Source organism: Misgurnus anguillicaudatus, chromosome 21, assembly GCF_027580225.2.
Source record: "Misgurnus anguillicaudatus chromosome 21, ASM2758022v2, whole genome shotgun sequence".
Taxonomy (NCBI): domain Eukaryota; kingdom Metazoa; phylum Chordata; class Actinopteri; order Cypriniformes; family Cobitidae; genus Misgurnus; species Misgurnus anguillicaudatus.
The window spans coordinates 58636704-58653266 of NC_073357.2; the positions used below are offsets into that span (position 1 = coordinate 58636704).

A 16563-nucleotide genomic window follows, 5' to 3' on the forward strand; every position below is an offset into this window, starting at 1 on the left:
TATGTATTTTAAGCAGCACTGAATTTTCTTACTTGTTCTACCTCACCTTACTATTTGTTAAATGTAGTTCAAATGTTCCTTTTTTAAATTAAGAGCTGTAACATTTGGTTTTATCATTGTGTCATTTTTATGATATAAACTGAATGAGAAAAAGCAGTATCGGCTCCAAATATCGGCTAAAGAAAATCGGCAGCCTGTATCGGTCATCGGCTAAAGCTGATGGAAAAAAATCGGTATCGGCATCGGCACAAAAAAATCCATATCGGTCGATCCCTAATTTAGACATTTACTGGAATAGCGTTTGTAATGCTACTTCTTCTGTGGCACAAATGGCGTTTCTACACGAGAGCGCCCTCTGGCTTTTGGGTGTAGCAGCATTTCACCGTAATTCATTAAAATTCATTCATTGAGCAAACAAACATTTGCGCGATGAATCGCCACAGCCCTATTTCTGATATGGGTAATAATTATTAACGACAACTGATACTCAAAGTCTGTAAATTAAAGTCTGTCATTAAATTTACATCTGTAAAGTAGGGCTGCACAATATATTGTTTCAGCATCAACATTGCATCTGCAATAGTCTTTTTTAAAGAAGCACTATTTTGGACCTCTTTTCCTATTAAACAGAGCTTTTATAAGCCATCTGATGAAGTAACCTAGTCTTACATCGCAGAAATACAAAACAATGTTAGTTCCCCCTCAATATCGTGCAAGCCCACGCAATAGTCACATCGCAAAACGTGCCATGTAGAAAGGCAAATCACAATACATCCGTCCACAACATATAGGCTAACTATTTTTCCTATTTTGCCATTCCAGAGCTGTATGAGAAATGCAAAGCAAGTTAAAATAACTTTTTTATTACTACTAAGATTAAGTGCCCAACAAAATATATATTTTAAGTATAATAAACTCTTGAAATAGACCTATTCAAGTCATTTGGTAAAATCATGCTTTATTTCTCATACTGCAATACACACTGGAGAAAAACAAAATAGCGCTATGTCAGGGTTTTCAAGATCGTGCAGCCCTACCATGTGTATATCTACTACCACCAAAGTTCTGATATCATCTACTTCCAGTATTAACCTAATCATATTATACACATAATCCAATATGACCAATAGAGCTGTGACGGTTGTCATAACCACCACGTCACAAACTATGAAAAATATCAAGTACAATCTCGCCAAGTGAGATGTCTTCAAGTTCATGTGAATGCAAACAGCCAGCAGTCTCAGAGTTAATGTGCTATTTGCAAAGGGAGACAACTGATGACACACTGGCTTGGGGGCGAAACAAGAGGCAAGATATTCTTAACAAACCCAATAAGGTTCTTCACTTAAACCATGTCTTGTTTCACGAAAGGAAGTGCTACAATAAACGCTCAAGCACCCACATTTGCTTCACATTTCGCGTCTAAAACCACACAGAAAACGTGACTGTGTCGCTTTCATCCTCTTCAAAGAGCATCTGATGAGCACCCACCAAAGGAAAAAGAAATCGGCACCTATAAACATGTACGTTTGTTAAGAAACGTATGTCTGATCCTCGTTTACAACTTTATATTTCAAAATATATGTATGCATTATAAATAAGCCTATTTGCATAAATGCATGCGTGTACATATGCAGATACACGCGCACACACCCCCAACACACACACACTCTATAACCACCACTGTGAATTGGTGCATTACCATCGCAGTGATAAAACACTGAAACCATCACAGCCCTAATGACCACCGTTGACCTGAGTGTCCATAATGCAGCTACAATGCCTTAAATGTAAAAATGTACTATAAAGGGCTGTGCAAAAAAAAAAAAACCCATGCGATTCTTGTGCGTTTCATCAGTACAGCTGGTTCCTTGATTAGTAGTAAATCGTCATCACCTCTTGGTGTGCGATATGACGATATTTGATCCTGAATGATTAAAATGATTAAAATGTCTCTCCGATCCACTTTTTCGGAAATCACGATCCACTTTATCGTGATTTGTGCCTACATCAAGTAGGCGACAAGGCGCATGCTACATGAGCCCGTGCCTGTGTTCGGCTTGCGTTCACAAGCGTCTGCAGAGCTTTTAAAGTATACTCATCGCGGCTTTGCGCGGCTGGCCGTGTTTAACACATACGCAATACAAATGATTTCTTATTTAAATTATTACTCTACCGGGCCGTCAAGGGCAGCACTGATTTGCAAGGAAAAGTAGCCGTTCCACCATTGCGAACAAATTTTAGAACAAACATCAAGAAAACAAAGAACATGAATCAAACATTATGGTGACGAAAATGCTTCAAAGCTTTCTGTTCTTGGAAGTGAAAATAAAAGAAGAGAAAACGATCATGTGTTTGCAAAAATGCTATCTATTTCCTTTGTGTAACTGTTTGTAGTGGAGTGTCCTGTCGCAATATTTTCTCGCCTATGCGCTGTTGTACGCTTACTGTCTTTGCACTTTCCCTGCATATATTTGTTACCTTGTAGGACTGCGTTTTTAAGTGGGGGCATTCGTATGGCTGTATTAATTTTTAGAAGGATCTCTTGACAGAAATGCAAAATAATATACAAAACTATATCATCAGGGGTGTATAAAGACCTTTTAATAATGAACCGTTATGTTTTTATTATCTTAGGAGTCGTTTTTATCTACATACACAGAGGGTCCCCTTACGTGGAAGTCGCCATTTTGCGCCGCCATGTTTCTACAGAAGCCCTTAACGGACAAACTTTTTTAACTAAGTTGTCTCCGTCGATGACATGTTTTTCCGGTGGCGGCTACCATAGCTTCTCAATGCTTTTCAAAAGCAAGGGGTGACCAGTGGACTGAGCCGCTGGTTGTAATTCACAACCTCACCAATGGATGCCACTAAAATTTACACACTGCCCCTTTAAGGCTCAGTAATGGCAAATAGACTTTAAAAAAACAACCAGAAAAAGAACCATGATAAAACCGTGATTTTGCCTAAACCAATCGTGATATGATATTGTTCTCCATATCGCCCACCTCTACCATTACCTGCTTTCAGATGGAGCGGCATTTACTACACAGAGCCGTATTTCACAGAGAAGCTAGGCAAAAATCGCATTCATAATCGAGGAAAATCGATACAGATAATCTATGCGATTTTGCCTAGTTTCTTTGTGAACTACGGCTCTGTGTAGTAAATGCCGCTCCATCTGAAAGCAGGCGATTTACTACTGATCAAGGAACCAGCATTACTAACGCGCACAAGAATCGCAGGCAATTTTTGCACAGCCCTAGTACTATACTCAAGCCTTACACAAATGTCACAGCAAATTTCTTGTGAAAACAATCACGAAACACCTAAAAAGGAACACAGAAAACTCATTAAAGAGCAAAAATAAGATGCTATTTCAGACTGTGAGATTATGAGTTTTCATGACTGAGCTGAACACTGCTGTGCTGGGCCAAACAGAGCTGTGATGTGCAGCCCCCGTCGAGAGACCAATCTCTGCTATAAAAATAACCCTGGTACGCACAACTGAATTATTCATTATGTAAAATATTTATCATTTAAAGAACGACTGTTGCTTTAAATAGCTTTCCATTTCAATCAAACAAATTAAACAGGTGCAGTAAACGTGCAAGAAATTAAAGCAACACAAGGAAACCAACTTGGAAAATCCTAAACAAAAATAATGAATTATTCCGTCCAATTCAGTGAACCGAGAAAACTGGGTCAAGATCTGCGGTGTGCCAAACAAAATTGCATTCTAGTAATCTAAAGTATCCAGGACACAAATAACTGGATCTATTAAAACTCATACTTTGTTCCTGTCGTTAAAAACCACAAAAGCAGTTGGTGTACTAAAATGAAGGTCCATGCATGGGAAAAACAATCTCTGCCTCGCACACAGAAGAAGTGTGCTGCTATTAAAAGCTACAGAGCAATGTGGGAGTTTGGCAGTGGAAGAACACGTGGATTCTATAATGGGGTGTGTATTGGACAGTGGCAGCAGTGCACAATACACCGTGGGTGCTGCTGATAAAAATCTGCTTCTCCCGTCACAATGATGGCAGCTATGAAACCATAAAAAAACTTCAATAATCAGCAAATACTAGATGGGAACTGGGAGATTTGCCGGTCCCACCACATATAATCCCCTGTCTAAAAAAGCAGTAGAGTTAGAAATTCTCATGGACCTGCCTACGCCCAGTTTTGAGATCGTCCTTTCAGCCTGTGATGTTGCCGATACACCATAGTAACAGGTGGTGGGCAATGATTTACTCATTTATTTGTTCATTTTTACTCATTTTTGACAAGCCACTTGATTGGTGGACAAAAAAAGAAGCTGATTTACTCTAAGGGCAACACTATCATGACCACATCCTCCTAAAACTTATGCCATTAATCCTGCTTTAAATTTCCTGCATGCCAGGGAGCGGAAACAACACACTCATGGGTTTTAAACCCTTGCGTGCATAAAAACCTCTCTAGTGCAAGAAAATAGCAGAGCCGCACGTATTACAAGCTGATGTCCGAGGAAGAGTCAGAATCATGCGCATTTTAAGTTTACGTGCGAGAAGGAGTCCACGCACATTCAGGTCCGATCAAGACTCCAAGAGGCTGTTTACACTTGGCATTAACATGCGTTTTTATCGATCGGATCACAAGTGAACAACGTTAATGCCAGTGTTCACAGTGTTCAAAGCGTTTTGAGCTCGTCCTCTTTCGACCACTTTCAACCACATTCAGAGGTAGTCGAAACCCCTTTCGATCAGATTGCTTTTGTAGTGTAAACGCACATGTGGTTGAATGTGTTCGAAAAGCCACAGACGACCGCCTTCTCTCCGCCCATTTATTTAATCTGAGGTACTGAAAACAATGTTTTACGTCTTTTCAGACTTCTGGCGCGAACACACGGTGAACAGTGCTATTAGCCTTTCATTGATAAAACTAAAGCGGCTGATCTTCGCAGTTTCATTTTGCAAGCGTGTGAAAGTTGTGCAATCCTATTTCATCAATTGCGCTGAAATATCAGAGAAAGCTCTCTAACATATACATGTACAAAACACTGTGCAGCATGTTTACTTACAAGACAAGCAGTGGACTTCGAAATAATATTAGTTTGCGTCCATATAAACTCATCATAACTTAAATGTCAGCGGAGAGACTCGCCCACCGTCTCGACAGACTGCCCCCTCACAGTATTCAGGACAGAAGCGGTCGAAAGTGGACAAGAGAGACGGATTTAAATACCAGGTGTTAACGTAATGTGTCTCTCTCGTCCACTTGTGATCCGATCAATGAAAACACAACTTAATACAAAGTGTAAACAGCCCCCAAGATGCGTGCATTACTAATAAAGGTGCGTGCGAGAAGGAATCCACGCACGTTACAAGCTCTCTCTGTTAACAGAAAAACAAATACATCAAGTTACATCGCTAGAGACATGGTCCCCATATATACTGTGAAAATAAAGATAAAAACTTTTTTGAACAATTTCTTTGCAATTTGCAGAATGATTTTTCAGTAGGGGGGAAAAAACGATTTAAATCGTAAATTGGATTTTTTGTGAAAAAATTGGGGATTTTTATTTTGGGTCACATCGCCCAGCCCTAACAGTATCCCAAAGTTTGGGTCAGTACAGCTCACTTTGGTTTTTTCCACTGGGTACAATATGTGGTACCCAATTTTATTGTATCACCTCGATTGAGTTTCCAAGCGAGCTGTACAGTTACTAAAACGTAATGTCAAACACTGTAGATTACTGATAGGTTAGAGTGAAACGTCACTACCAGCATCACTGCTAAAAACAATATTATCAATGGAGCAAACCAGTGTTGTTGTCATCTGTGGTTTGTTGTATAAGATTCCAAACTCCCTATTAGCAGTGGAAAAACATCCAGAGGCTGAGAATCAAAAATGTTTGTGTATGTTTCACGTTTACGATGATGTCACAGCAAGTACAGGCGGCACAAATGATCCCACCCACTCTGAAACGATACCAAACTGTAATGGAAAAGCAAAAGAAAACGAGCCGAGCTGTGAGTTGTACACTGCAATGGAAAAGCACCATATAGGTTTTTAAGTTAAAAATGGGTCATATACAACTAGGATGGCTTTACGATATGTAAATTATGGGCTAATTTTCATTTATGGATGAACTATTCCCTTACAGAAAACTATTCACTGCTTAATTATTTGTATTTTACCATTTTCCAAACTCTGAGCAAAAACAAATATAAGTAGACTTACCCAACACTTATCCAAAACGTACCCAATACATATGCCTTCTAATACAAACGTTTACACTATTTTATACCACATCTCATGCACAGGATTCAAAATGATTAGATCTTTGGTGCTAGCAATCCAAACTAATATCTATTCTTTCCTCAAAAATGACTTTCACTGTAGGAAAACAAATGGTGAGCAGAATTTTCACACTGGTCCAATGAATGGCATCTACCAAGCTCCAAAAATTATAAAAGGCACCATTAAGCATCACAAGAGTAGTTCATAAGCCAAATGTGCCCTATTTTCACAATCTCATGAAGCCGTAGAGTCGTACCCAGATATAAGCCATTATTCAATTTTTTATTTAGTATTTCCCCCAAAGCTTTTGGATTCAACAACTGTCTTATATAAATTGAACAAGTTAAAGTTTGAGAGCTTTGAAGAAGCTTTTCCCACAAACTATTATACACCTTCTATAGTCCTGAAACTTCCATAGACTGCTTTCAAAGCATGTTTTTGAAACTTGATAGCACTTGTTCGCCGTTTGCTATCATTGTACCAAAAAGCAGCATGAATTTTTGCTAAACACAAAAGCAGAAATTCATCAGCATGTGGAATAAAATGAGAGCAAATGACAGAATGCTCATTTTTGGTGAAGTATTTCTGTATAATGCATGCATAATGCAGTGTAAATAGCAGCATCAGACGAGAGCCGAGCGTTCAGATCTGCAGCTCACCCAAAGGCTGTTAAGACAGCAGATGGGCACAGCAGCATGCTGCTATAGAAAAACACTCCCATGTAACCACAAACTGGTTTTATGTGCTGTTGCACCAGGAAGTCACAAGTATTTGGGTTCAAAACAATCTGCGACTCACTTCAGCTACTCGGCAGCAAAGAAAAGAGAAAGGCCTTGAGGGTTTTAGATGACAACCTCACCAAACCTGTCCCAACACACGGGAGTGAAAAAACACCCACCCCCTTCAGAACAAACCTTCCTGAATAAAACCAACCTGGCAAAGTCTGATCAAGGAGCTGTTTGTTTACCCAACAACGTTTTCAACCAAAACAGGACACTTATTCGTTTTGGCTGTTCATTCCAAACGGCATTTCCAGATAATGAAAACCCAAATTTCCAAGTGTTTCAAAGAGCAAGTTTTTGAAAATGACAGCAATATCATTTCCATGTAAACGCCACAAACTCGCATATCTATGAAAACGGTGATGTCATGTGCATGAGTATTGCGCAATCAGGCTACAAGGCATGTGCAAGTACTTCACAACAATAACAACAATGGTGTCCTACAGGACTGTGTGTGTGCGCTACACAAGATTAGGGATGCACCAATCCGATATTTTGGATGGGTATTGTGGCCGATCCTGGCTTTTTTGGCTGGATCGGATATCGGACTAACAGGGCGGATCAAATTCCGATACTGTGCGTTACCAATGGTTGTTACTGACAAGCGAGTATTATATAAGCACCATAAACTAGGGATGTCCCAATCCGATCACGTGATCGGAAATTGGCCCCGATCATGTGGTTTCAGACTCGATCGGAATCGGACGTTACCTTCTGATCAGGACTCGGATACATATGCAGGGTTTAAATTGGGCCAGGAACTTCCGGGGCTAAGCCCCGACACACATACTGAAGGTCTCGCTCTGCTCCGTGCCGCGCCAGTGTACGGCTGCGCTGGTGCGTGTGAACTGACGCAAATTATGACGTGTTTTCATTCATAGGCTTCACACACTCATGCATGCGGTGCATCCACGACAAAACCGGGTTTTTATCGCTCATTTAAACGACATGTCGATCGTTTTTGTCACTATGTGCTCAGTTTATCTACATCAGTACGCAGCTCCGTGTCTCACTCAGAACCTCAAGCACGCGCATTTGCACAGGAGGATCACATTACACATTGTAGAGATGAGAGATAGAGAGAGAGGTAAGAATGGTGCACACTTCGAAAAAACTTGATAGAAGTCTAGAAACAAAGTATTAAAGTATGTATAGCCATGTCAATCATCTTATTACAATATGTTAACTAGATAACTGGATACAACTTATTGTATAGTTTAATAAAATAATGTATTTTGATTATACAAATCAATTACGACCTAACTAGTGATTATTTAACTAACTGCTGACCAGTTTAGGGAATCTCTATGGCTAATTTATAAGACATAGCCTATTGCTGAATCAGTATGTTGTTTTTCTTGTTGAGTCTTTTTGGGTACTCTGAGTCTATCTTATGCCTAGAATTAGTCAAGGAGGTTGATTCTTAAAACTTTCTTCAAAGTTTGATCAATAGTGCATAATGACATGTGCAACAAATGCATATAGGGTGTCAGACTCATAGATGTGCATAATTTAAAGTTCAGGTTTTCAAGTTTGGGTCAACCTGTGGCACAGCTTTAAAGCTGAAAGTTATAAAATCTTATCAGAGGTCCAAAATGTCATTGAAACACACCAGTGGCTTTGCTGTCATCAGGATTAAACATGCTACCCCTCGAACCCTCCCTCCTAGCAGAGCATCCCAACAAAACAAATCCCAATTTAACCCCTGGACATATATACTCATTATTTTTTAACACATCTATATGCGCTGGCACAGAGTTAGACCCTTTTGACTCCACACAGAAACAGCAATGCGTGTGGCATGACATAAGGAACATCCTGGATCTGTTTATTCACTCATTTTTTATGTATTATAGAAGTATCGGATCGGGACTCGGTATCGGCAGATACTCAAAATCAAATGACTCGGAGGCAAAAAAACCTGATGGGACATCCCTACCGTAAACGTTTTTATGTACTATATTCCAAATCTTCTTAATACACTTGATAACTTCATGTGCAGGAACAAATTGGCCGATACTCAAATTTGCTGGTATCGGAATCGGTTCGGAAATGAAAAGTGGTATCGGTGCATCCCTACACAAGATGAGTTTATTACTTCCTTTACAACAAAGTTTACAAAATTTTCCACTTTAATGTCCAGGGTAACTTGTTGTAAATCAACATTATAATCCATCTAAACAAAACTGCTTAATGCTATTGCCATCTTGATTGTTTGTATTTATCGCTTTGGAGAATCTGTATCAGTGTTTCTTTACAAAATAACATCGCTAACTACTGAACTAGCACTGATTTTAGTCGTTTTTTCGCAGATCCATATAAAAGTGGATATTTTGGACTACACCGTTGTGTATAAATAATTTTTTCAAGAAGACAAAGAAAAAAAACTTAATTTTTTACTATACCAAACCCACATGAGCTAGAGACTAAGCATCAACACAACTTTGAATCCAAACTGATTTTGCAATAATTAAATGACTATAAGTCCAACAAAAGTGCCCACAATCAGACTACAGACGGTCTGTATGAAAGAAATGTAAAAAGCTGAGTAGTGGAAATGAGTCGAGTGGTCAAAGTAGGGTGCTTAATGCCTTTGTGCGATGTCCTCGGCACCAGGGCCACTGAAAACAAAGAAGTGTCAGAGCCCCGCAGTGGACCTCCTCTCTTTAGTCTTTGGTTGGGTATGCTTTTCAGTCACGCAGAGGACTCAGCCCTCCCCCCTTCCTGTCCCCGCATTTCAATGTAAATAGGCCGATTGAATGGCTGCAGCTGCCCTATCAAAAGGACAGTGCTGCTTAAGGGCCCAGTCATTGAGATTCAGCCAGGCCATGCTTACCCACCCCCACACATCACAAGAGCCGAGCGGACCCGCAGGAAGTGCTCTTCAATTTACAAAATGGCCTCATATAAACTTGCGCAAATGTGAAAGTGACGAACAAAATACACCGTTCTGTGAAACACAGGAAATGATGCAACACAATTTGGTGGCCGACCCTTACTCTCTATATATGCGTTACGATATTACAAGCACTATTATTGTTTTGTGATGCGTGTACGTAGCGAAGCCGCAAATAATTTCACAATAGCGGCCTACAATTATCTGTTTATCCTAAAAAAGCCCTTTAAAAACTAAAACTAGCACAATGACCCAAGGACACATGGGAGGTGGTTGTTTCCTGAGAACTACCTCAAAATATATTTGAGGTCATGGTATTTGCAATACATAAAAATAAATATACCACCAGCACATGCAAAGAATTAAATAAGGTAGTTTAGATCTTACATCTCTGCGGCTGAAAATAAATCACTGTAAGAGAGGAGCACGCTAACAACAGCCTGTGCCGCTCATATGGATAATGCATTACTCAGCCCTCAGCACAACCAATCAAAACAACTGCTGTCTCCTGCCGCCCCAACCCCCTTTCCAACCGCACTTAACCCTGATCACATGAATAAAGCTTCGGCACACCCCCATTCCTTATTTACAGCTGCAATTCACTTTATCAACAGGGTAAAAGCTGAAATCATTAGGGGTTGAGACAGAATTGCCTTTCTTGTGATATAATCTAACCAAAAGTAACACCACATTCAGAAACTTTTAAAGAGTTTTTTGCTCAAACACATATTAACATCAAAATAATATTTATTGCAAATAACATGTAAAGTAAACATTATATTTTGTTGTACTGCAAAGCCTTGACGAGATATACAAATACTGCAGCAGCAGCACGTACTATCACACCTATACATAGGTTTAAAAGATAAGCCTCTATTCAGAAGAGCTGATACTAAGGAGATCAAAAGAAACCACCGAGCGATAATATAGAGAGAGAAGAAATGCGGCAAAGGAGAGAGCAGGGGGAGAGCGAAGCATCTCCTTTGATGTATGAGAGTTGGGAAGAAATGTTATCAAACGCACTGCGGTGGAAGCTCAACCTGTGGCCGAGAGAAACCTTCAAAGCCCAAATCAAGTGCCCTGTCCCATAAGATGGGTAATGCGAGTGACATTAACCCCATTCACACAGCAATTTGGTCCCAGGAAATTTCTGTAAAATTGGCAGAGATGCTTCTATGTGAACACAAAAACGTCCCATTAATGGTCTGGGATCGCTCCCGTAAAGGGGGCCTAGTAGCATTGCTGTATCATTTACGGAAAGAGTTATGTGTGTACAAAGACAGAAACAATGCCGTAAAGTCCGGAATGCACTGCAGGATTTTTGCACACTGTGCGACATGGATTGTTTAAACTTGGGTACGACAAGCATGTTGACTGTACGATGATGACACGGAGGCTTCGACGGCTGGGTCACACGTTAAGGGCTCGTTATAGTTGCATGTAGGTCATACGGCGTAGCCGCGGCGTAGGTTCCGCATCGGTTTTCATTTATACCTTTGCGTCACCGCTGGTCGGCAGTTTCCACGCGTGTGCAGCGCGAACGTCAAAGAAGAAGAAGCTTAGCAAGTTAACCCACAAACGAAGAATTTGAGAAGACCAGCAATGATAGAAGTAAATAAACAACGACTTTTGTTGCAGTTTGAGTTCAATCACTCCTTAACTTGGCTCATCTTTGTTTTCACCGTCACAAACGGAAATACCTATGACGCAGTTTTTTACCTGACAGGAGGTGTTCTGGTGGACCAATCACAGTGATTGCGGTCCGCGTAGATCTGACGCGCTGTTACGCAGAGCTACGCACAGGCTACGGATAGCATACGCCATAGCTCAGCGTAGAACTTACGCACGACTATAAATCGGGCTTTAGCGCAACGTCACCAGTATGCGCTAGTGGTAAATAGGGCTGAACAATAAATCGCATGTGTTTGTCAGGCGCATCTCCTCAGTTATGCCAGTTCCTTGATTAGTAGTATATCGCCATCAGCTGTTTTCAGATGGAGCAGCTTTAACTACACAGAGCCGTAGTTCACTGACAATCGGGGCAATTTTGCATTAATTATCGTGGACGTATCGCCTGCGATATGTATGGGATATGGCCCAGCTTGTCAGGGAACTATGGCTCTGTGTAGTTAAAGCTGCTCTATCTGAAAACAGCTGATAGCAATTTAATACTAATCAAGGAACCGGCATTACTGACGTGATGCGCGTGGTATCGCATGTGATTTATCGTGCAGCCTTAGTGGTAAACAAATACCAGTACGCATGTCGTAGCAGCAAACACACTGTGCGTTGATCATGCTGACTTTCTGACACTTTCAGAAAACTAGCGTAGGCTATCTTTGGACACAAGATCGAGAAAACACCTATCTTTGAACCTCTCTCGCTGTACGACATAGGACCACGGACAAAGAGCCACAATCACAGAAATCGTGACGATTGTTTCACGATGGAAATCTTTCGTCTGGGACAGCCAAAAATCATGCAAGGTATCCCGGACTTAAGAGGCATGCATTAGTGAGGACCGCAACAAGAAGTTATGGTTTAGCTCTTTATAACGAGGGATTTACATGCAGATTAACATTCACGATGAGAAATGTCGGCAAACTGGAATGAACCAAAAACCAAGAGCTCATCACTATCCAGGCTGAATCGGAGACCATTCACCAGCATGACAAAACAGTGCATCACACGCTTGTTTATGATCTTCTTGTCATAAACAAAAAAAGCATGAGGTTTCACGAGAGAGAAATCACAGATAAGCAAACTTCAGACGCTGTGGAAAAATAAGTGCAGGACTTATGGGATGTTTACGGCATGTGTGTGAATGCACCCACAGATTGCAGAAACAAATCCCAGACCCATTTACTGTGTATTTTAAGTAATATCTGTGTCAACATGGCTATTCAGTGTCTTGTGCACTTGTACGCATGTTGCCAAAGTGATATTAAGTCTCACAGGGGTGTAGATGGCATTTGGCTGTCCGTGGCATACGCAGGGGCCTATAAAACATTTACAGAGCAGGAGAGAAGAGAAACAAGAGAAAGAAGAGCAAGCTTTCCTGTTTACAGACTCATGCTAAGCAATGAGAAAGGGGAAGGCCAAAGGAAACCAGCACACAATAAGTCATGTGAATAATGACTCGAGCTATTACAGTCCGCTAACGGCATCTCCAACACTGGGAAATAAGATTACCTCAACACTCATTCTGATCTGAGAGGTTGTCGAGAAATGTCAACACTTCAGGTAAGAGCTCACTGATAGGTGTTTAGTATAGCATATGTAGGGCGCACGTCATACAAGCCTTCTCTATATTAGGCCCTCAATAGGTGCAAATTGATGTGCCTCCGAGAAGCAAATCTCTCTTTCCTACATCCTTTGATCAATTCATTTCAATAACTGAATAAACCATTTCCATGCATGCCAAGTACTAGAGTTAGTAGTTTAAAACAAGTCTAAATGAAATGAGATTTGCAAGCAGCTCGATGGGGGATAGCTCAATTTAAGACTTCAACATTCCCTGATGGTTCCAGGTTGTCCATGGGAACCCTTACATTTCCCATGTATCAGCACAACATCACAGTCTCACTGACTAGTAATAACAAGCCATTATAGCACTCAAATCAAAAAACAGCTGTCTCTGCTCTCTCTTTTACCTCAACCACCCACAAACCAATTTGAATGATGGCATACTCGCATACATTTACAAAAGACTTGCATTCAGGTACATTTAGTTTAATGGAAGATGAGTTTAGAATCACATTGTCCTTTTGCATTTCATTTGGCTAACAATAAGGCTAAAATCATTTCGCTTACAAGGAACAAATAATCAGGACATGGCTCAGTCAAAATTAGGGCTGCTCGGTTAGGGGGGGGGGTCTCAATCCCGATTATTTAACACGATTACTTAATGACTGTAATAACATGCATTTATAGTTTAAAGATGAGGGATAGTTTTGCTTCAGCTCGTTTGAAATGCATATAACTTTACACAGACATAAACAGAGTTACTACCTAGTGATCTGGACAAATGCGAGAATGCGGTCGCTCTCTACACGTGCGAGAGAGAGAGGAGCCGCGATGCAGCTGATTATATTTTAAACAAGAGGGATGGTTTGCCTCAACAATTGCTTGAAACGCATAAAACTTACCAAATACATAAGGATTACTTCTTTGTGTTCAGACAAATGCGAGAGCATGTGCGAGAGAGCGCAGCAGTGCAGATGGTTATGACGTCCTGGATTCATAACAAAACAAAATGTGGCACACTAATCGAATCACCTCGATTATCTTGTTTTTGCAATCAAAATGAGCAAAAATCGAACTTGATAAACAATAACTTGCACAGACCTAGTCAAAACTGCAAGCATATCTACAGACCTAAACATACCATATTCCTCATGGTGACCAAGCAAAACATGGTTTCGCATCCAACCCACAATAACACTTTCACACCAAATATGCTGACATTTAGAAAAGCGCCAAAATACCTCCAGGCTTTCTGCACTTATTGAAGAATTTGTAATTTGCAACCACAAGACCCTGAAAAACAGTCTATGGGTTGGACAGGGTCATTTACTAAGCCAAAAAGACAAATAAAATGATTCAATGTGACTCCTACAGCGACTGCGAGTAAAAACACAACTCAAGAAAGCCCTAATGCTTCACAACTTCAACAAAAGTCCATTTCCCTTTAGGGGAGACAGAATACAATGGCGGTGGCTCTTAAAACACAACAAGAATCAGGTAGCGAAACAGGCCTGACGAGCCACAGATACAACTGCCTAAAATAACGCTTCAATTAATCCCTGTATCTCTGGAAGCATCTTAAACCAGGGTCAGGGTACACCGTCTACAAATAGCCATAAATCAGCCGTGTATGGGGAGAAATGGAAAAGGGTATTTTGCAATGTTTCTGCTCAAGGCTTGACTTCACGAGGAATAAACACAAAATTGAGTAATGGAGGGATATAAGTGCTAGGAGAGTATAAGAAGTGAGGGAGAGAGAGTGCTAACGCCCCAACACAGCCGCAGTGATGTTTCACTGCACCAACAGCATAACTAAACTCTACAAGCACTGTTTAAACCATCACAAACTTATTACATCCTCTTTTATGTCATCCTATTATGAAGTCCTGCTCCAATGAAGTAAACAATCACATTTCTGATGAACCACAAAATATATAAACAAGCACGTAGACATTCGCACGTGCCCACATCCACATGCAGGCTGCACAAAATGTGTTTTTCACAAAGTTTCAACACTAAATAACCACAGTATTGAAGCCATTAACATTGAAAATACACTTCTGGTGTAAAATTGTGTGATTGTAGCTGTAAATCAGGTTTTGCAGCTATTCTGTAAATATAAGCTTTCGGTTACAATCAGGTTTTTATCTGATCAGATTCTGGTGTTTAACATCTAACTATTTCGAGTCAAATCAGAGCTATAGAAATATATTTTTCACCACAATGTGTCTAATCCTAGAAACACGTACAGTCCACGTATTCTCATAATATTTAGGATTCAAACTGCGGCGTGGCAGAAATGCAAGTTAATATTAATCAAAATAGTAACGTTATAGCGATGGCCCTAAGCAAACTCCTATTTTATAACTTATTGTTATTTACTGTTTTATAAACAAATAAACAACAGTACGGTGGAAAACTACGTCAATAGTACATAAAACAAACCATATGTCCTTGAAAAATATATGTATACTAAGTTGCTCATCCCAACGGCTGATTTCTGCAGGGTAGTTGAGCCCGTCTGGCCATATCCGATTCCCAAAGAGAAAACGACAACATGACGAAGATTATATCCATTTCTCACAACCTAAACGCTTGCTTTTAACATAAACCATTAATGTAGAGCTTCACAACAAATAATAATGTATAAAACTGATCAATCTGACAGAACTAATGGAGATTTTTAGCAATACGTAAACATTTCCTCGACTTCTGGGTGGGGGATGGAAATAAACTCCAGTTAGCAGCGGGCTAAAGCCGTTAGCGGGCTAATCGTAAAAGTCGACGATTTTCCTACAAAACAGAAATGGTAACACAGCATAAACAGCAATTAAACGCACGTACCTTTTCTAAAATGTGAACTACATCTACAAAATTATACTTGGTATTCCCTCCCGATGCTTGTTTTTCCCATTTGAGGCCTTCTGCTTCAGCAAGCTCCGATGCAGGAACATCCGAGGCGCGCGACGCTCATCTCAGTTCGCGCTCGCGCTGCCCTCGAGCCAGCGTGCTAAGCTAATCGCTGAATACCTCCTCCAAATACGCGCTGGTTAAAATCTCTCAGGGATCCGATAGACTAGTTAAAGCAAGGGCAATAAACTCTCCACTCGTTCCTTAGAAAGTCAGCTGGCCCCAGTAACGTTAAATTTGCCGTTTCGGCTTGGTTTGATGTGTAAAAATAAAATTCCGCTTCAAGTTAATCCTCTACGTCCGACTCCTTCCGAACCGTTTCGATCGGCCTTTGACTCGCGCTGACGCGAGAAACTGATACACGGACTGTGATAGGCTGACGCGTATGGGCGGTCACTGTTTGTCACCCATTGCAACGGCGAAACTGTCGCCATTGTGGCTCAA

General features: G+C 40.5%; 1 protein-coding gene across 1 annotated transcript in view; it reads right to left on the reverse strand.

Moving 5' to 3' along the window:
• Positions 1-16498, reverse strand: part of ankrd11 (ankyrin repeat domain 11) — a 143680-nt gene extending 127182 nt beyond the window's left edge. The window contains exon 1 of the mRNA XM_055216289.2: positions 16054-16498. The gene's annotated coding sequence lies outside the window, so the exon portion shown is untranslated. The remainder of the gene's footprint in view (positions 1-16053) is intronic.
• Positions 16499-16563: the final 65 nt, after the last annotated feature.